General features: G+C 41.9%; 1 protein-coding gene across 2 annotated transcripts in view; it reads right to left on the minus strand.

Annotated features, from left to right (window-relative positions):
* The window catches only part of acsl2 (acyl-CoA synthetase long chain family member 2), a 98,738-nt gene extending 85,215 nt beyond the window's left edge, over positions 1-13,523 (minus strand). The window contains exons 1-2 of one of the 2 annotated variants that reach the window (XM_061906068.1): positions 13,434-13,509; positions 694-750 (exon numbers count right to left, since the gene is read on the minus strand). The gene's annotated coding sequence lies outside the window, so the exon portion shown is untranslated. Of the gene's footprint in view, positions 1-693; positions 751-13,433 lie in introns of both variants that reach the window. The other variant, XM_061906069.1, reaches the window with a different exon arrangement.
* Between the last annotated feature and the right edge of the window lie 3,977 nt (positions 13,524-17,500).

Here is a 17,500-nt window from a genome sequence, read left to right on the forward strand (position 1 = left end):
TATTATGCTCTGGGCCTGTTTTGCTGCCAATGGAACTGGTGCTTTACAGAGAGTAAATGAGACAATGAAAAAGGAGGATGACCTCCAAATTCTTTAGGACAAGCTAAAATCATCAGCCCGAAGTTTGGGTTTGGGCACAGTTGGGTGTTCCAACAGGACAATGACCCCAAACACATGTCAAAAAAGGTAGAGGAATGGCTAAATCAGGCTACAATGAAAGTTTTAGAATGGTCTTCCCAAAGTCCTGACTTAAACGTGTGGATGATGCTGAAAAAAAAAAAAGTCCATGTCAGAAAACCAACACGTTTAGCTGAACTGCACCAATTTAGTCAAGAGGAGTGGTCAAAAATTCAAGTAGAAGCTTGCTAGAAGCTTGTGGATGGCTACCAAAAGCACCTTATTTCAGTGAAACTTGCCAAGAGACATGTAAGCAAATATTAACATTGCTGTATGTATACTTTTGACCCAGCAGATTTGCTCACATTTTCAGTAGACCCATAATAAATTCATAAAAGAACCAAACTTCATGAATGTTTTGTGTGACCAACAAGTATGTGCTCGAATCACTCTATCACAACAAAATAAGAGTTGTAGAAAGCATTGGAAACTCAAGACAGCCATAACATCGTGTTCATTACAAGTGTATGTACACTTTGGACCACTACTGAAGTTACACAAAGTAGGGAGACTTACATTCAAAGTGCTCATCCAGCATTCCAGAAGGTATCTCCTCACTCCGACCAACAAGATCTACGCAGGAAATGATTGTGAGGGTGACATGAAGACTGAAGCTGCACAGTAGCTGACTGACAATGAGGGCAATGCTGGGGAATTCCTCCCTCTGACCCAGAAAACTCCAGGAGGTGACATCAGGGGGTCCATGGGGGGGAGACAAGGTTTTGTAACAAAGCTGCAGCAATTAACACTTGAATGTTTCCACCAGGATTAGGCAGTGAGATACATGGACACAAGGGAATTTTTCAGCTGTTACTTACGAATGAAAATGAAAAAACATTCATGGTCAAGTTTGTCTTCAGAAGCAAGAGAGTAGATTGTCAAAGTGGAAAGTACATGAAGACAATATGTTTTAATTGTTGGAAAGTAGGGTCAGGGGTGCGGGACAAAATTGATTGGAATTTGAATCGCGATTCTCATGTTGTGCGATTCAAAACATTTTTTTTTTTTAATCAATCCAACAAACCACTACACAGCAATACCATAACAATGCAATCCAATTCCAAAACCAAACCTGACCCAACAACACTCAGAACTGCAATAAACAGAGCAATTGGAGAGAAGACAAACACGACACAGAACAAACAAAAAGTAGTGAAACAAAAATTAATATGATCAACAACAGTATCAATATTAGTTATAATTTCAGCATAGCAGTGATTAAAAATCCCTCACTGACATTATCATTAGACATTTATTTAAAAAAAAATAAAATAAAATAAAAAAAGAACAATAGTGTCACAGTGGCTTACACTTGCATCGCATCTCATGAGCTTGACAACACACTGTGTCCTATGTTATCACAAAGATAAAATAAGTCATATTTTTGGTTCGTTTAATAGTTAAAACAAATTTACATTATTGCAATCAGTTGATAAAACATTGTCCTTTACAATTATGAAAGCTTTTTTTTTTTTAAATCTAATACTCTGCTAACATGTCAGCAGACTGGGGTAGATCCCGCTGAAATCCTATGTATTGAATGAATACAGAATCGTTTTGAATCGGAAAAATATCGTTTTTGAATCGAGAATCGCGTTGAATCGAAAAAATCAATTTATAATCGAATCGCGACCCCAAGAATCGATATTGAATCGAATCGTGGGACACCCAAAGATCCGCAGCCCTAGTCACCATGTAAGTGTTTGATACCGCCCCATGTACAAAAGCAGTGAAGTTGTCACGTTGTGTAAATGGTAAATAAAAAGATAAATCAAAGATTTGCAAATCTTTTCAACTTATATTCAATTGAATAGACTGTAAAGACAAGATATTTAATGTTCACACTGAGAAATGTTGTTATTTTTTGCAAATAATCATGAACTTAGAATTAATTGGCAGCAAAACATTGCAAAAAATTAGTCAGAGGGGCATTTTTACCACTGTGTTACATGGCCTTTCCTTTTAACAACACTCGGTAGAGGTTTGGGAACTGAGGAGACACATTTTTGAAGTGGAATTATTTCCCATACTGCTTGATGTACAGCTTGAGTTGTTCAACAGTCTCCTTTTTGCTATTTTAGCCTTCATATTGCACCACACATTTTCAATGGGAGACAGGTCTGGACTGCAGGCAGACCAGTCTAGTACCCGCACTCTTTTACTATGAAGCCACGCTGTTGTAACACGTGGCTTGGCATTGTCTTGCTGAAATAAGCAGGGGCGTCCAAGACAACGTTGCTTGGATGGCCACATATGTCGCTCCAAACCCTGCATGTACCTTTCAGCATTAATGGTGCCTTCACAGATGTGTAAGTTACCCATGTCTTGGGCACTAATAAACCCCCATACCATCACAGATGCTGGCTTTTACACTTTGTGCCTAGAACAATCCGGATGGTTCTTTTCCTCTTTGGTCCACAGTTTCCAAAAACAATTTGAAATGTGGACTTGTCAGACCACACAACACTTCTCCACTTTGCATCAGTCACTCTTAGGTGAGCTCTGGCCCAGCGAAGCATTTCCGGGTGTTGTTGATAAATGGCTTTGGCTTTGCATAGTAGAGTTTTAACTTGCACTTACAGATGTAGAGACCAACTTTAGTTACTGACAGTGGTTTTATGAAGTATTCCTGAGCCAATGTGGTGATATCCTTGACACACTGATGTCGCTTTTTGATGTAATTCCCCCTAAGGGATCCAATGTCGTGGGCATTGCCGCTTACGTGCAATGATTCCTCCAAATTCTCTGAACCTTTTGATGATATTACGGAGCGTAGATGGTGAAATCCCTAAATTCTTTCAATAGCTGGTTAAGAAATGTTGTTCTTAAACAATTGGCTCAGCATTTGTTGACAAAGTGGTGACCCTTGCCCAATCCTTGTTCGTGAATTACTGAGCATTTCATGGAAGCTGCTTTTATACCCAATCATGGCACACACCTGTTCCCAATGAGCCTGTTCACCTTTGGGATGTTCCAAATAAGTCTTTGATAAGCATTCCTCAACTTTCTCAGTCTTTTTTGCCACTTGTGCCAGCTTTTTTGAAACTTGTTGCAGGCATCAAATTCCAAATGAGCTAATATTCGCAAAAAATAACAAAGTTTACCAGGTGGAACATTAAGTATCTTGTTTTTGCAGTCTATTCAATTGAATATAAGTTGAAAACGATTAGCAAATCATTGTATTCTGTTTTTATTTACCATTTACACAACGTGAAAACTTCACTTTTTTTGGCTTTTGTAGATAAATAGTGATACTTTTATGACCTGTGGAAAAGAAGAACAAGGAGAAAAATATGTTAAATATGAATATTTGTATTTAAAATGTAACCTAATTCTGATTTAGGGCTGGGCGATATGGCTTTTTATTAATATGTGGATATTTTTGGGTCATGTCACAATACACGATACATAACTCGATATTTTTCCTAAGCCTTAAATGAACACTTGATACATATAATCACAGTAGTATGATGATTCTATGTGTCTACATTAAAACATTCTTCTTCATACTGCATTAATATATGCTCATTTTAAACTTTCATGCAGAGAGGGAAATCACAACTAAGTAAATTTAGCAAAAGTGTATTTATTAAACAGTTATTAAGCAGTGGCACAAACATCCGTGTCATTTCCAAAACAGAAAGTGCAAGATTGTCAGAGACATTTTAAAACAAGCTATTAGTGCACTTTTGTGCTTGATGTCACTAAGATGACATATCAAAACAACACTAAATTAAAGTGCACTTTTTGTACAGAACACCACTACAATATTTTAAAACAAATAAAGTGCACTTTTGTGCACGATGTCACACAAGATATTTCAATAACTGTCAAATTGTCAGGCTTTCCCCTGACAGTTTGCCTATGTTTTAGTTTTTTCCTCTGCATTTGTCTGTTTCCTCTGTCTTTAGTATCTCCTGTCTTTAGTTCCTGTCTAGTGCTCTTATTTTGTCAGCTTCCTGTCTTGTTCCCTGAGTGCTGTGTTCCTCCTCAGCTGCGGCTGATTGGCACCTGGACACCCCCGTTGCCAATCAGTCTGCTCCTATTTGTACCTGCTTTGTCTTGTGTCAGTTGCTGGATCATTGTATTGTCGTTGCCACATGTCACTCTTGTCGTGCTACCTGTCATGTCGTTTTGTTACAGCTACTACCTGCCGTGCTACATTTTGTCCTGGTCGTCGTATCGGTAAGCTGTTTCTATTAGCATTAGTTATTTCCAGTTTTTCTGTTTGCTATCCACTCGCTTCCATGCTAAAGTTCCTTTTTGTTTTCTAGGTTCCAGTGCTAGCTCCCTTAGTTTGTTATTCCGCCCACGTGCGTGCTTTTTGTTTGTTTTTGTTTAGTTTTAATCAAATCATGTTTTCATGATCTTGGGGTTCATCATCAACAAATTCCTCTGACAGAATGATCCAGCCAAATTTGAACCCCGCAGAGTTGTCTTTGTTGGAGAGGCTCAACAAGGTGTTAGAATTAAGGGACAAATCGAGGAAACTCTTCGCGTCGTTTTGCAATCCCTCCCACCCATCCCTGTTCTATGTTGGCTTCTTGATGGACGTCTGGCATCCGTCCCTTGAGGGTGCCTGGGCTAGGAGTAGCTGTGCAGCTGGGGAGGCACGGTTACTTCTTGCCGCAGTGGGTCTGCTAACTACGGCGCCATCATCACAAGTTGGTCTGCAACAGAGGTCGCCATCATCTCCGGTGGGCCGGCAGACGCCACCATCATCTCCGGTGGGTCTGCAACAGACGGCGCCATCGACTTTGGGTCGTCTGCAACAGACGGCGCCATCATCACAACTGGGTTTGCAACAGACGCCGCCATCACCTCTGGTGGGCCGGCAGACGCCACCATCACCTCTGGTGGGTCTGCAACCTACGGCGCCATCACCTCCAGTGGGTCTGCAAACTACAGCGCCATCATCTCCAGTTGGTCTGCAACAGACGGTGCCATCTCCGGTGGGCCGGCAGATGCCACCGTCATCTCCGGTGGGCCGGCAGACGCCACCATCACCTCCAGTGGGTCTGCAACCTATGGCACCATCATCTCCTGTGGGTCTGCAACCTATGGCGCCACCACGCACTCCAGTGGGCTAGCAGACTCCTCCACGCACTCGGATGGGCCAGCAGACTCCACCGCGCACTCCGATGGGCCAACAGACTCCACCACGCACTCCAATGGGCCAGCAGACTCCACCACGCACTCCAGTGGGCCAGCAGAAGGGGGCGCCACCACCACGCACTCAGGTGGGCCAGCAGCGGGGGGCGCCACCACCACGCACTCAGGTGGGCCAGCAACGGGGGGCGCCACCACCACACACTCCGGTGGGCCAGAAGCATGGCGCGTCACCACCACGCACTCCGGTGGGCCAGCAGCAGGGCGCGCCACCACCACGCACTCCGGTGGGCAAGCAGCAGGGGGCGCCACCACCTCGCACTCCGGTGGGCCAGCAGCAAGTGGCGCCACCACCATCCTCTCCGGTGGGCCAGCAGCAGGGGGCGCCACCACCACGCACTCCGGTGGGCCAGCAGCAGGGGGCGCCACCACCATCCTCTCCGGTGGGCCAGCAGAGGGCACCACCATACACCTGTCGGCCACAGAGGTGGTCGTTTCATGGGCGACCGCCTCGCAAATGGCAGTCGCCGTCGCCACTTGACTCTTCCCCGCTGGGTGCGGGGACACTGGCGGCCCACCACCTTGTCCTCCCTCCACCCTCCCTGTTCAACAATTTCCCGCTTGAAGCCAAATCAACGCCAGACGATGGACCTTGTGCTGTTTTTCTTGGGAATTAATTCTTCTTCCTCCATTTGTTACCAGATTGGCACTTTATCATGCTGCTATCTCTCTGCTCGGCGAGAGTGTATGACGTTGCACGCGCGACAGTATGTGACGTATGTAAGAAAGTGCGCTTGTTTTATGTCTCTGTGAGAACGTATACTCCAATATCACAAAATAGTAATTTTCTACATCGCACAGAGACAAACCCACGATATATCCAGTATATTCCATTTATCGCCCAGCCATACTCTGATTATAATCTCCTCAGTTATCAAAACAGAAAGGAAAAGTCAACACAAACATGGAAAACAAACAATCAATCAATCATCAATCAATGTTTTCTTATATAGCCCTAGATCACTAGTGTCTCAAAGGGCTGCAAAATGTAAACAAAATATTAAAATCACATTGAAGACTTAAGTTCTTAAAATGAAGGTTAAATAAAAAAGGAATATGTAAGAAATGCTTAATGAAGTGTAAAAAATAGTGCAAAGTGTAAAAATGTAAACATAGAGAAACCTGATAAGAAATATTTACTCCAGGTTTAGTGCCAAGAAGTCACAGCTGTGCGCTGAAGGGCGAGCGAAGCCTTGCATCATTTATAGACCACATTGGTCTGATTATGGTCCATCCATCCATCCATCCATCATCTTCCGCTTATCCGAGGTCGGGTCGCGGGGGCAGCAGCCTAAGCAGGGAAGCCCAGACTTCCCTATCTCCAGCCACTTCGTCTAGCTCTTCCCGGGGGATCCCGAGGCGTTCCCAGGCCAGCCGGGAGACATAGTCTTTCCAACGTGTCCTGGGTCTTCCCCGTGGCCTCCTACCAGCTGGACGTGCCCTAAACACATCCCTAGGGAGGCGTTCGGGTGGCATCCTGACCAGATGCCCGAACCACCTCATCTGGCTCCTCTCGATGTGGAGGAGCAGCGGCTTTACGTTGAGCTCCTCCCGGATGGCAGAGCTTCTCACCCTATCTCTAAGGGAGAGCCCCGCCACCCGGCGGAGGAAACTCATTTCGGCCGCTTGTACCCGTGATCTTATCCTTTCGGTCATGACCCAAAGCTCATGACCATAGGTGAGGATGGGAACGTAGATCGACCGGTAAATTGAGAGCTTTGCCTTCCAGCTCAGCTCCTTCTTCACCACAACGGATCGATACAACGTCCGCATTACTGAAGACGCCGCACCGATCCGCCTGTCGATCTCACGATCCACTCTTCCCCCACTCGTGAACAAGACTCCTAGGTACTTGAACTCCTCCACTTGGGGCAGGGTCTCCTCCCCAACCCGGAGATGGCACTCCACCCTTTTCCGGGCGAGAACCATGGACTCGGACTTGGAGGTGCTGATTCTCATTCCGGTCGCTTCACACTCGGCTGCGAACCGATCCAGTGAGAGCTGAAGATCCCGGCCAGATGAAGCCATCAGGACTACATCATCCGCAAAAAGCAGAGACTTAATCCCGTGGCCACCAAACCGGAACCCCTCAACGCCTTGGCTGCGCCTAGAAATTCTGTCCATAAAAGTTATGAACAGAATCGGTGACAAAGGACAGCCTTGGCGGAGTCCAACCTTCCCTGGAAACGTGTCCGACTTACTGCCAGCAATGCGGACCAAGCTCTGACACTGATCATACAGGGAGCGGACTGCCACAATAAGACATTCCGATACCCCATACTCTCTGAGCACTCCCCACAGGACTTCCCGAGGGACACGGTCGAATGCCTTCTCCAAGTCCACAAAGCACATGTAGACTGGTTGGGCAAACTCCCATGCACCCTCAAGAACCCTGCCGAGAGTATAGAGCTGGTCCACAGTTCCACGACCAGGACGAAAACCACACTGTTCCTCCTGAATCCGAGGTTCGACTATCCGGCGAAGCCTCCTCTCCAGTACACCTGAATAAACCTTACCGGGAAGGCTGAGGAGTGTGATCCCACGATAGTTGGAACACACCCTCCGGTCCCCCTTCTTAAAGAGAGGGACCACCACCCCGGTCTGCCAATCCAGAGGTACCGCCCCCGATGTCCACGCGATGCTGCAGAGTCTTGTCAACCAAGACAGCCCCACAGCATCCAGAGCCTTAAGGAACTCCGGGCGGATCTCATCCACCCCCGGGGCCTTGCCGCCGAGGAGCTTTTTAACTACCTCAGCGACCTCAGCCCCAGAAATAGGAGAGTCCACTACAGATTCCCCAGGCACCGCTTCCTCAAAGAAAGACGTGTTGGTGGGATTGAGGAGGTCTTCGAAGTATTCCCTCCACCGATCCACAACATCCGCAGTCGAAGTCAGCAGAACACCATCCGCACCATACACGGTGTTGATAGTGCACTGCTTCCCCTTCCTGAGGCGCCGTATGGTGGTCCAGAATCGCTTATAAAAATCCCAAAAAACTATCATACTGTCCGGGTGACTTTTACTCTTTTATCCACAATTTGTTCGCACTCGCCAACACTCATTTTTACTTTCTAGGGCTGTGATTTTTTGGGCCCCGCACATTTCGATTCAATCCATGGGGGTAAGGATTTGATTCAGAATCAATCCGCAATTCAAAACGATTCTTCATTAAAAATCTATAGATTTGGGTGCCAGTTCTATAATGAACTATACATTCCTTCATAAAAAAGATAAACAACTCTGATAAAACTGGTTTTGTTTAACAAAATTCTACCCCAACATTTAATGAAGTCAAATACAAATAAGGCAACAAGAGAAGTATCCATAGATCATCTACTTCAGAGGTGTCAAAGTGGTTTTCACTGAGGGCCACATGGCAGTTATGTTTGGCCCGCTTCTAACAGTGAGTATTATGATTACACATTTTTAATGCATTTTATTAATAGATTTTTTTTTTAAGTAAAATGTAAAAAATATATGATAAGTTGCAATAATTTCACCTCAAAATGTAGTTTATATTACTGTAAATGGAAAAACAGTACTGCTGTTTTTATGGTAAAAATTAAAAAGGCAGCTCAGTTGCCAGAATTTTACTGTACAATTTACCTTAGTTTTCTTTACTGTGAATAAAAAAAAATGCAATTTTACCGCAAATCAACAAGTGTAGATTTTTTCGTTGTAATACTACTGTAATGCCAAAACGCCACCACAGTTTATTACAGTAATAAAGTTTTTCATTTAGAGAAAAATGCTGTAAAAACCACAGTAAATTTCACAATTTGACCATGATATCTATTGCTACTTTTACGTTGCACAATTTGATGGATAACTCGCTTTAAAATCTTTATTAATAGATTTTTGTTTATTTTAAAAATAGTTTGGATGTTTGATAATATATTTTTGCATAATTAAACAATATTTAAGTTAACATAATTTGCGATTAAATGGAGTGCATATATTTTTTCCCTCTCAAAATAAAAATAAAGACTACATTTAGTAAGAAAAGTTACAGTACTTTATTGATACATATTATTTCCAGGGCCAAATAAAATGAAGTGGCGGGCCACATCTGGTCCACTGGCCTTGAGTTTGACACCTGTGATCTACATCAACAATATTATCTCAAGTGTTTCCCCCAGAAAATGAATTAGCTAAGGTGGTGTCTCTCCAAGATAAAGGTGAAGTCTTAACACTGAAAAACCTTCAGGAAGAGGTGCTTTAAGACATGGCTAGCTAGCTAGCAGCTAACATCGGTTCACAGTGTTTTAGCTACTTCTAAATCACTAATCCTGGCCTCCATGGCGACGAATAAATTAGGTTTCTTACATGTACCATCATCACTGGAGGACGAGGAATAGCTAAACATGCTTCACTACACACCATAGGATGCAATAGCTCACCGGCGTCACAATGTATACAAAGCCATGGGTGGATGTACATCTGACATCCACTGTAATGATACCAAGTATAGGAGCGTATCTAGTCGATACTACTATGATTACATCGATATGTTTTATCATCACAAAATCGTTTTTCCTTTTATTTAAATTCATATAATTTTTATAAACTCAGAACATATGTCTCTGGACACATGAGGACTTTGAATATGACCAATGTACAAACCCCGTTTCCATATGAGTTGGGAAATTGTGTTAGATGTAAATATAAAAGGAATACAATGATTTGCAAATCATTTTCAACCCATATTCAATGGAATGTACTACAAACACAAGATATTTAATGTTCAAACTCATAAACTTATTTTTTTTTTGCAAATAATAATTAACTTACAATTTCATGGCTGCAAAACGTGCCAAAGTATTTGGGGAAGGGCATGTTCACCATTGTGTTACATCACCTTTTCTTTTAACAACACTCAAACGTTTGGGAATTGAGGAAACTAATTCTTGAAGCTTTGAAAGTGGAATTCTTTCCCATTCTTATTTTAGGTAGAGCTTCAGTCGTTCAACAGTCCAGGGTCTCCGCTGTCGTATTTTATGCTTAATAATGCGCCACACATTTTCGATGGGAGACAGGTCTGGACTGCAGGCGGGCCAGGAAAGTACCCGCACTCTTTTACTACGAAGCCACGCTGTTGTAACACGTTCTGAATGTGGCTTGGTATTGTCTTGCTAAAATAAGCAGGGCCGTCCATTAAAAAATACGGTGCTTAGATGACAGCATATGTTGTTCCAAAACCTGTATGTACCTTTCAGCATTAATGGTGCCTTCACAGATGTGTATGTTACCCATGCCTTGGGCACTAATACACCCCCATACCATCACAGATGCTGGCTTTTGAACTTTGCGTCTATAACAGTCTGGATGTTTCGCTTCCCCTTTGGTCCGGATGACACAATGTCGAATATTTCCAAAAACAATTTGAAATGTGGACTCGTCAGACTACAAAACACTTTTCCAATTTGCATCAGTCCATCTTAGATGATCTCGGGCCCAGAGAAGCCGGCAGCGTTTTTGGATGTTGTTGATAAATGGCTTTCGCTTTGCATAGTAGAGCTTTACTTGCACTTACAGATGTAGCGACCAACTGTATTTAGTGAAAGTGTTTTTCTGAAGTGTTCCTGAGCCCATGTGGTGATATCCTTTAGAGATTGATGTTAGTTTTTGATACAACGCGGTCTGAGGGATCGAAGGTCACGGTCATTCAACGTCAGTCACCGGCAATGCCGCTTACGTGGAGTGATTTCTCCAGATTCTCTGAACTTTTTAATGATATTATGGACCGTAGCTGTTGAAATCCCTAAATTTCTTGCAATTGCACTTTGAGAAACGTTGTTCTTAAACTGTTTGACTATTTGCTCACGCAGCTGTGGACCAAGGGGTGTACCTCGCCCCATCCTTTCTTGTGAAAGACTGAGCATTTTTTGGGAAGCTGTTTTTATACCCAATCATGGCACCCACCTGTTCCCAATTAGCCTGCACACCTGTGGGGTGTTCCAAATAAGTGTTTGATGAGCATTCCTCAACTTTATCAGTATTTATTGCCACCTTTCCCAACTTTTTTGTCACGTGTTGCTGGCATCAAATTCTAAAATTAATGATTATTTGCAAAAAAAAAATGTTTATCAGTTTGAACATCAAATATGTTGTCTTTGTAGCATATTCAACTGAATATGTGTTGAAAATGATTTGCAAATCATTGTATTCCGTTTATATTTAAATCTAACACAATTTCCCAACTCATATGGAAACGGGGTTTGTATGATCCTGTAACTACTTGGTATCGAATCGATACCTAAATGTGTGGTATCATCCAAAACTAATGTAAAGTATCAAGGAAAGGAAGAATAAGTGATTATTACATTTTAACAGACGTGTAGATAGAACATGTTAGAACAGAAAATAAGCATATGTTAACAGTAAATGAACAAGTAGATTAATAATACATTTTTACACTTTGTCCCTCATAATGTAGACAAAATAATAGGTAGATAAATGACACAATATGTTACTTCATACATCAGCAGACTAATTAGGAGACTTTGTTTGTTTACTTACTACTAAAAGACAAGTTGTGTAGTATGTTATCCTATGTAAGGACTAAATTACAATAATAAACATATGTTTCATGTACACTAACATTTTTTGTTCAGATAAATGCAATAATTACTTTTTTGTGGTCCCCTTTATTTAGATAAATATTGAAAAGTATTGAAATACATTTTGGTACCGGTACCACAATATTGGTATCGAAACAACCCTACTCGACACATACAGAAAAATAAAATCAGAGTCTCAATCAGGAAATTTTTTGGTCACTTTTTGGGCGAAAAAATAACTGAAGCAGGGATTGAATGTGAGAAGAAAACAACAGCTGGCACAGAACACAGCCCTGCGGAACACCAACATTGAGTAGACATGCAGGTAAGGGACAGAGATACTCTGTACGACCACCAGAAATATATACAATGATGCAAATCAAATTAATTGTCACATTTTGGAGATTTGAATAATAGTGTCATGAACTGACAGTATTTATGTTTCGGGTCATCTTCATTTTCGTGACTTAATCATGTCAAAGGAGTGTTAATTTAATTGTATGATGTCGTTCTCAGTTGTTGTGTTTTACATCACTGCACCCCCAAACTAAATGACAAGGTAGTATTGTTATCTGTGTAAAGGTGAAATATGGTAGTGTTATTTGATGTTACGAAGTTGTTGTACAGCTGTAGCCAATCAGTTATTGTACAGGTGTAGCCAATCCGTTGTTGTACAGGTGTAGCCAATCAGTTGTTGTACGGGTGTAGCCAATCAGTTATTGTACAGGTGTTTCCAACCAGTTATTGTACAGGTGCATCCAATGTACAGGTGTATCCAATCAGTTGTAGTACAGGTGTGTCCAATCAGTTATTGTACAGGTGTATCCAATTAGTTATTGTACAAGTGTGTCCAATCAGTTGTTGTACAGGTGTATCCTATCAGTTATTGTAGAAGTGTGTCCAATCAGTTATTGTGCAGGTGTATCCAATAAATTATTGTACAGGTGTATTCAATCAGTTATTGCACAGGTGTATTCAATCAGTTATTGTACAGGTGTACCCAATGTCGGGTGTATCCAATCAGTTATTGTAAAGGTGTTTCCAATGTACAGGTGTATACAATCAATTTTTGTACAGGTGTATCCAATCAGTTATTGTACAAGTGTATCCAATGTCGGGTGTATCAAATAAGTTATTGTACAGGTGTATCCATAATACAGGTGTATCCAATCAGTTATTGTACAGGTGTATCCAATTAGTTATTGTACAAGTGTATCCAATGTAGAGTGTATCCAATCAGTTGTTGTACAGGTATATCCAATCAGTAACCGCGGGTTGATTCATCAACGTCGAATGTTTAAATTTAGAAGCTCGTGAAGGACGATATATTCGATAAATGACCGATTAAAAAATCAATGTGTTGGTCATTAAAATGATGCATTTGTGTTTAGTGAGAGGCTGCTACCTCAACAGGCACCAGCTAGCAAAGCAGCCAAACTTTACTCAGCTTTACTGTTAAAAAAAAAGCATGAAACAGTCCGCCAATGTTGTAAAGGAGGAGGAAAGAAGGAAATAAAAGTGCATCACCTTTTAGTCCCGAGCTGTGCGAGAGATGACTGTACGCTGCAAAACTATTCTCTCCGTCATCCATCGGAGTCCGTTTGCCACAAAGTTTCGTGTTTATCATCGGTTGTTTCCTACGGTGACCTTCAAAATAAAAGTATAGTTGCCTTAAAACGGACATTCGTCTTTTTAGGTGTCCATAATTGTTGTCCCTGCAGTGGACAATATGTGACAAATAAAGTGACTAGAACGAGAAAAATGCACATGTAGAACACAAATATGATATTAGCTGTGTGTTAATTTAGGCGATGTATTTAACAATGTGAGTCCTTATTTTGAAATCAAAATCATAATTTAACCACTTCCTGTTGCTTAAAATCACATAAAATTTAGCTAAACTTTGAAAATGAAGAAAAAACTTTTGGATGTAGAATTAAAAAAAATATGTACTAATATTCAAACTCAAAATAAGTGGTCACATGTATTTTTCAAGTTGAATATTCTTTAATTATGTTTTACTCTATTTGAATGAATTCTTTATTGTCATTTTTCACTTTCAAATATTTTTGTATTTGAGATTCTGTTATATTATATATATATATTGACTTTAGCGGTGGTCGAACCATACTGAGGCGTAGAATCGTTATGGAACACAAAGAGTGTGTATGTGTGTCACTTTTCCAAGATGGCGGCGCCCGGAAGGGCTGCGACATCGAGGAGCTATTGCTAAATATGGAACATTTGGCAGAAATACCGGACAATTCTACAAACTTTATGGCTGGCTCACATCGTGGTCACTCCGTAATCACGTACGACCGCCAGACACTTCTGGATGTGGACATATTGGGCCGTTTTGGACTGATGGACGCGTGCTTGCTAGACCTGCTAACTAGCATGGGAATACTTCGGCGGCTACATCCAGCGGCCTGTGAAGCAGGGGAGTATAGTACCAGCGGGGGCCGTCTACGGAGCAGACGCCAGCGGTGTGATCGGAAACGCGGATGCCGAGCGGGGCTAAAAACAAAGCAGAAGGCTAATACCCACAGAACACCACTTCCCTCCATCCTGAAGCCGGATTTAAATGGAAGATGCGAGACTACTGGTCTGGGTAAGGAATCGGTTAAATTAGAACAAGCTTTTTCTGCTTTGATTGTTTCAAAGTTGGACATGTGTTCTACCGAGGTGGCTAACTATGATGCGTGCAGTTTATCAAAGCAACAAACAAACAATCGGAAAATTCCTGTCGTATCAATTCCTAGATATGGTCGTAATTATACTAAATGCACTGGGCATAATAAACACAGCATTAATAATATTGCTACTACGGATAATTTGATCAAAAATTCCCTAAAACAGCCCACCACCTATAATATAGGTTTTTTAAACATAAGATCATTGTCTCCCAAAACGTTGTTAGTTAATGATATCATCAGAGACAACAATCTTAACATCATCGGTCTCAGCGAAACCTGGCTTAAACCAAACGACTTTTTTACGCTAAATGAGGCATGTCCTCCTAACTTTACACATGCGCATATTGCCCGTCTTCTTAAAAGGGGTGGGGGGGGTCGCACTAATATACAACGAAAACTTTAACCTTAGTCCTAACATAAATAATAAATATAAATTGTTTGAGGTGCTTACTATGAGGTCTGTCACACCGCTGCCTCTACACCTGGCTGCTATCTTCCGCCCCCCGGGGCTCTATTCGGACTTTATCAATGAATTCTCAGAGTTCGTTGCTGATCTAGTGACGCACGCCGATAATATAATCATAATGGGGGACTTTAATATCCATATGAATACCCCATCGGACCCACCGTGCGTAGCGCTCCAGACTATAATTGATAGCTGTGGTCTCACACAAATAATAAATGAACCCACGCATCGCAACGGTAATACGATAGACCTAGTGCTTGTCAGGGGTATCACCGTTTCCAAAGTTACGATACTCCCGTATACTAAAGTATTGTCCGATCATTACCTTATAAAATTCGAGGTTCAGACGCATGTTCGTCAAACTAATAATAATAATATCTCCTATAGGAGCCGCAACATTAATACGGCCACAACGACAACTCTTGCTGACCTACTGCCCTCGGTAATGGCACCATTCCCAAAGTATGTGGGCTCTATTGATAACCTCACTAACAACTTTAACGACGCCCTGCGCGAAACCATTGATAACATAGCACCGCTAAAGTTAAAAAAGGCTCCAAAAAAGCGTACCCCGTGGTTTTCAGAAGAAACTAGAGCTCAGAAATTATTTTGTAGAAAGCTGGAACGCAAATGGCGCACGACTAAACTTGAGGTGCACCATCAAGCATGGAGTGATAGTTTAATAACTTATAAACGCATGCTTACCTTAGCTAAAGCTAAATATTACTCAAATCTCATCCACCGTAATAAAAACGATCCTAAATTTTTGTTTAGTACGGTAGCATCGCTAACCCAACAAGGGACTCCTTCCAGTAGCTCCACCCACTCAGCTGATGACTTTATGCAATTCTTTAGTAAGAAAATTGAAGTCATTAGAAAGGGGATCAAAGACAATGCGTCCCAACAACAACTGGGTTCTATTAACACTGACACGATTGTATATACGGCGGATACTGCCCTCCAAAATAGTTTCTCTCGTTTTGAGGAAATAACATTAGAGGAATTGTTACAACGTGTAAATGGAATAAAACAAACAACATGTTTACTTGACCCTCTTCCTGGGAAACTGATCAAGGAGCTCTTTGTATTATTAGGTCCATCAGTGCTAAATATTATAAACTTATCACTTTCCTCGGGCACTGTTCCCCTAGCATTCAAAAAAGCGGTTATTCTTCCTCTTCTTAAAAGACCTAACCTCGATCCTGACCTCATGGTAAACTACCGACCGGTATTTCACCTTCCCTTTATTTCAAAAATCCTCGAAAAAATTGTTGCGGAGCAGTTAAATGAACACTTAGCGTCTAACAACCTATGTGAAACCTTTCAATCCGGTTTCAGGGCAAATCAGTCCACGGAGACAGCCCTCGCAAAAATGACTAATGATCTATTGCTAACGATGGATTCTGATGCGTCATCTATGTTGCTGCTCCTCGATCTTAGCGCTGCCTTCGATACCGTCGATCATAATATTTTATTAGAACGTATCAAAACACGAATTGGTATGTCAGACTTAGCCCTGTCTTGGTTTAACTCTTATCTTACTGATAGGATGCAGTGCGTCTCCCATAACAATGTGACCTCGGACTACGTTAAGGTAACGTGTGGAGTTCCCCAGGGTTCGGTCCTTGGCCCTGCACTCTTCAGCATCTACATGCTGCCGCTAGGTGACATCATACGCAAATACGATGTTAGCTTTCACTGTTATGCTGATGACACCCACCTCTACATGCCCCTAAAGCTGACCAACACGCCAGATTGTAGTCAGCTGGAGGCGTGTCTTAATGAAATTAAACAATGGATGTCCGCCAACTTTTTGCAACTCAACGCCAAAAAAACGGAAATGCTGATTATCGGTCCTGCTAGACACCGACCTCTATTTAATAATACAACTCTAACATTTGAACACCAAACAATTAAACAAGGCGACTCGGTAAAGAATCTGGGTGTTATCTTTGACCCAACTCTCTCCTTTGAGTCACACATTAAAAGTGTTACTAAAACGGCCTTCCTTCATCTCCGTAATATCGCTAAAATTCGCTCCATTCTGTCCACTAAAGACGCTGAGATCATTATCCATGCGTTTGTTACGTCTCGCCTTGACTACTGTAACGTATTATTTTCGGGTCTCCCCATGTCTAGCATTAAAAGATTACAGTTGGTACAAAATGCGGCTGCTAGACTTTTGACAAGAACAAGAAAGTTTGGTCACATTACGCCTATACTGGCTCACCTGCACTGGCTTCCTGTGCACTTAAGATGTGACTTTAAGGTTTTACTACTTACGTATAAAATACTACACGGTCCAGCTCCATCCTATCTTGCCGATTGTACTGTACCATATGTCCCGGCAAGAAATCTGCGTTCAAAAGACTCTGGCTTATTAGTGATTCCTAAAGCCCAAAAAAAGTCTGCGGGCTATAGAGCGTTTTCAT

Source organism: Nerophis ophidion, linkage group LG07 (assembly GCF_033978795.1).
Source record: "Nerophis ophidion isolate RoL-2023_Sa linkage group LG07, RoL_Noph_v1.0, whole genome shotgun sequence".
NCBI classification, from domain to species: Eukaryota; Metazoa; Chordata; class Actinopteri; order Syngnathiformes; family Syngnathidae; genus Nerophis; species Nerophis ophidion.